A 5,240-nucleotide genomic window follows, 5' to 3' on the forward strand; every position below is an offset into this window, starting at 1 on the left:
TGACAAAACAAAACTGGAAAAAAAAAAGCCCCAGCTAATCAGATGTTTAAAATTCATTAATTCAAATCTACAAATTAACAAAAAAAAGGCCCTCACAAAAGTGTAACTGACGAAAGTACGAGAGTCGTTTGGTGAAGCGAAGAAAGTGAGTCAAGGACATTCTAGACGAGGTGAAATGCGGTCGAAATTATCCAAGACGACCTCCCATATATCGAGAAAAAAAATGTTGTTTTAGACAGATGGAGGACTTAGACAGTGTCATTACAACTTTAAAAATTCGAGGTGGGAAATGGGAAGCTAATGTTTTTACAGGTGATTGTTTATACATGTGGTGCGTAAGAGCAGGTTCGACCCACTGTATTGACAGATCGATAAAACAACGTCTTCATAAAATACCACACTGTTTGGTTTTAAACTGAGACTTTTACTGCACTTGCAACGCAATAGGCTACACAAGTGCCGGAGATTAGAGGCGTTACTAGACTGTAACATACAAAGAAAAGAAGGGGGAGAGATAAGGACGGTGTACCGCAACCTTAGAATTACAAAGTTCTATCTGCTCAATACATAGTTTTAAGAAATTCGACGTAAAAATTGTTAGTTTCACAATATTGTGTTAAGCTTTTTTAACAAATGCATTTCTTTGAATATTGATAAAGACTCGGAATGATCTTACGATATTCATAGTATAGAGCAGATCGAACTCTTTGTTTCTGACTTCATGGTCTTATAGTAACTCAAAACGTCCACAAATGTCAGATAGAACTGTGCAATTCTAAAGTAGCGATAGGTTTGATAAGAAGAAAGAAGGAGCAAACCACGCCAGAGGACTCGCTGCAACCACCCACTGAGGATCAAGACTAGGTGAAATATTGGCAAATCGATAACGGCGTCTTCATAAAATATCACACTGTTCACATTGTTACCTGTTGTTTCATTAGGGCGGTGTTACCTTTGCCTTTTTTTTCGGGCTTGTATGTCAGTATGTGTGAGAGTGTGTTTAATTAAGTGTGCGTGTGTGTATATGTCAATATGTGAGTGAGTGAGTGTGGGCGTGCACGTGAGCGTTTGTCTGTGCATTTGTGTATGTGTATATGTGTGCACGTATGTGCATTATTTATGTGAATATGTTATTTGTCCTCGGATATATCTAAATACCTCAGGATTTTCTGCATGTAATCATTTGTAGAGAATCTTCGCCTCAGGTGTGTTGAATGGGGCGTTAACTCATACCAAACCCATCATTTGTTACAGTTACATCCCTTTGCTGAGAAATTTCACGTAGGCCCGCATTGGACATGTCATGTTGGTGGGATTTTATGTCTCCACCGACGCTTTAAGCCAAGCCTCAGCCCTGCTGCCAGGGCCAACCCGAGTTGAGAAGGATAAAGAAATCCAAGCAGTAAGACCTAGATACCTAATACAAATTTTCCCTACACTGGAACCAAGTTTAGGTCTTCAGCGAGCCACTGCAAAAAACAACAACAACAACAACAACAAAAAACAACAACAACCCATAACAACTACATCTCAGGCGCCAATGTGTGCAGCTGAAGTGAAAATTCTCCATCCTGTTGAAGAGCGACTGCTGCTCACACAAATCTAACGTTCACCCAGCCTATTGATTCCCCAATGTCTATCTTTGAATACTAGACTATGACCGTCAGCCCTGGTGCCATCACCCTTTTAAACTGTTTCATAAACCGTTTCAATGTAAAATGCAGAAATGATCCTTCTGATGGTTTTTAATCCGTTTCAGTAACATAACTAAAACAGAAAAATTTATATCAAATCGCCTCTTTCAAGATTTGCCAGCGTAAGAAAATCATAAATTATTAAAAAGCCTAAAGAGACACCTAATGTGTTGACTATAAGTAGCTGAAATGTTTGTTTAAAAAGGAATATGAAGTTTAGGTCTTTGTTTATCAAAAACACGCCATAGCATGATAATGATCATTGTCACTGCCACCCAAGATTTCTCAACATCAGAGAAATCGAGCCATCGGCATGCTCCGTGCGTTTCTGCTGTTGCCAGGACGTTCAGCGTCAGCTGTGGAGTGGAACAACATGAGGTTCCAGAATGCTGTTTAGGTAGGAGTTATTATTTTTTTTCTGAATGCTCCCAAGGTCACTTCTCCCTGTCTGACTGATGACTCCCCAGACCATCACACTCATATTTCCTCCCTCCGCCGTGGGTTAGTGCCTCTGATAGACGTGCGCATCTCGTTCGTTTCGCTGTCTGGCGACAAAGAAGAAACCAATATTATTATTTTCTCTACCATAACCCCCATTGGCTATATTGATGGCCCACGGACGTTCCTGTTGGAGGTGACAATTAGACAGAAAAGTCCTCTGAAGTGGTCGTTGTGTCCAAAGGCTGACTTCATGAAGGCCGATTCTTGTATAACTTGAGCCGTGTTACAGAGGCTGACCTGAATCGATCCCGCAAGTGAAACCGCTGAATAATAAAACGTAACGACTTTTTAGCACAAGTTAAAGACTGGCGTCTGTGATGTATAGGCCCTTCGCTATAGGATGTAGGACACCCGAGTTCGATTCCCGAGGGATTAGATAATTTTTAATGATTATCTAGATCTTTTTGCTCGAATGTTGTATCCCTTTCAGCACGGGTTGGCCCTGACAGGCAGGGTGGGACGGCCGCCTCCTTACTGATCTAAAATGTATCCATAGTGACGATAAAACCCACCTACATTTCAACAACAACAACAACAACAACAACAACAACAACAACAACAACAACAACAAGAATAAATTTGTACTCTTGGTCTCCCAGTCCTTTGGCAGTCTGCAGTTAAAATTTCGTTTTATGTCGACCCACAAGTCGGCTGATTATTGACTAAAAAAACATTCGAAGCAGAAGTGACAATTTCCTGTGGTTGGCCTGCAGCAAGGCGACCTTTTGTTTGCTTTCTTTGTTACGGTAGAAGTCGCATGGTGCTGCTATTCCAAAAAAAAAAAAAAAAAAAAAAAAGAAAGAATTTTGCAACTCTAATTGCTGGCTGTTTATAGCCCTTCGTGGTGTTCACTCACATGCAAAAATTCATGAACTACTGTGATGTTGTAAGGAATATTAAAGTTATTCATTAAAACCCTGAAAAATTACTGTTTGATATAATTTTTTACGAAAGCAACCACGAGAGTCATAAAGAGAAAACAATCTAACACACCATCTACGAACACCTTATTCTATAACGTGCTTACACTTACAGTTATACAAAAAGGAAAATCTCGAATTTATTACGATCTAAAAACACGTAGCCAATTCGCAAAAGCCTGCTAAAAACAGGCGCTTCTTTTTTTTTTTTTTTTTTTTAAACAGTAAGCCTACATTCATATTATGGTATAGACCCATACTTTGTCTAATACAAACACACACACACACACACACACACACACACACACACACACACACACACACAAACGCACACATCACACATGCACCCGCGCCTTAATCTTCCATTAATGTCAGTGATCGTGCCCAATTAATAGACACGGTACGCTCAGTGCGTGTGGCTGTATGCCGTCAGACTTGTACTTGAAATACTTAAGCTTACGGGCTTTCCTGCCGGGTAAATCACACATATTATTAGCGAGATTCGAGACGGTAGGGTGTGAAGTAAATGCATACTGATAGCCCAAAATAGCACATTTCAGTTGCTGCAATGTAACCACTATAATTGTCTCAGACTGGGTGTATACTAGTGTAGAGAGTAGAATCTTTATTCACCTTTTGATAGCCTACTTAACAGGTCTGCTGTCTCAATAATACGTAGTAATTGGAAGAAAAACGTTTGACAAAACCAAGGACAACCGACGTTAACAATGGTGCAGAAAGCAAATGTGTGGCGTGGTGGTGAATTCAGGCGCTGGTCCAAAAAATGAAATGGAAGACACCTTTGCGTTTTTCTTCCAGTTTGAGAAAGTTTATGGATTTTTTTTCTTCTTTTTAGCTCAACACCCTTAACGTCTTTTAAAAAACACATTTCTGTTTTGATTTTTACCTGGAAAATATTTATCAAAGACACAAGAAATGTAAATTTGCAGTTTCCAAGGACGCTGCAGCTTTGAAAGTCATCAAACTTTGGCGGCCATTTTCTAGCGAATTTTCCCCCTGAAACTGGATGACCCACACCTTCTTCAATTGCAAATATCTCGACTTCTTTTCAAAATGGGTGGATATTTCTTTTTAGAATTAAAAGCAACACAAACGAACAGGCACCAAGAGTATAGCAATAACTGATCAGTATGCCCAAATATTGACGAGCGCCTGATTTCACCGCGCCGTGATACAAATAGGCAGTGTGTTCATAGCACCGACATAAGGTAAACAAAATCCTTTGGTATCTTGTGAGGTTCCACGCGTGATCCCAGCTGACTTTGTTCTCTCGGGGCTTTGGCTATTGTCCTGTTGAGTCCCACTTTGTCGTTCAACAAGGACACGCCTTCTTATCCGTGTGTTGTTTGCCGCAAACATTTGGCCTCCGTGCAGTGCAGTCAGCTCTGTAGTTGGTTTAGTCCACTGTCAACTTTTCACTTTCTTTCTTTGTCAAGAGGAGAAAGAAACCGAATTGGTGAATTTCCATACGGCATGACTGGAGAAGGTGAACAGAAATCCTTTTTTGGAGAGACCCTAGTCTTGATTTAAAAAGATACCCATCCATCAATTGAGGTTAGAAAATATTTTGACCTCCCCCCCCCCCACACACACACACACGCACTTATTGCTTGCTTTTTCGCTTTAATTTTTTTCCTTTTTTTCCCTCTCTTTTCCTGCTGGCTCATGGCTGTGGAAAGGAGGTTAATTTATTTTGCTGTTGTTGTTTTTTGAGTTTCTTAAAATTTCAAGTGTGAGTGCATTCTGGAAACATAATTTAGGAATTTTACCATGACACTAGTGCATTTGGTGCTCGGGCAGAAAACAGTTAGGCTATTCCAATTTTAAAAAAGAGACAATTTGGACCTTTGCTCTTATTCAAACCTCCAGCCCCAGCTCTTTGATTGGTGTCACTAGTAGTATAATGGTAATGCTCTTTACCACTGAACACAGAAAGCGCGAGTTCGATTCCCGAGTGGGGAGCCTTTTTATCGAGCATCATCGCCAGTCTCCACCCCTGTAGGTGGGAGGGGGGGGGCATAGTTATACTATTGGGGAAGGGGGGAGGAAAGAATACTCCTGCCATGATACTGCGTGTCGTATGAGGCGGCTAAAGGTGCGTAGG

The sequence above is a fragment of the Aplysia californica genome, unplaced genomic scaffold, assembly GCF_000002075.1.
Source record: "Aplysia californica isolate F4 #8 unplaced genomic scaffold, AplCal3.0 scaffold00018, whole genome shotgun sequence".
Taxonomy (NCBI): Eukaryota; Metazoa; Mollusca; class Gastropoda; order Aplysiida; family Aplysiidae; genus Aplysia; species Aplysia californica.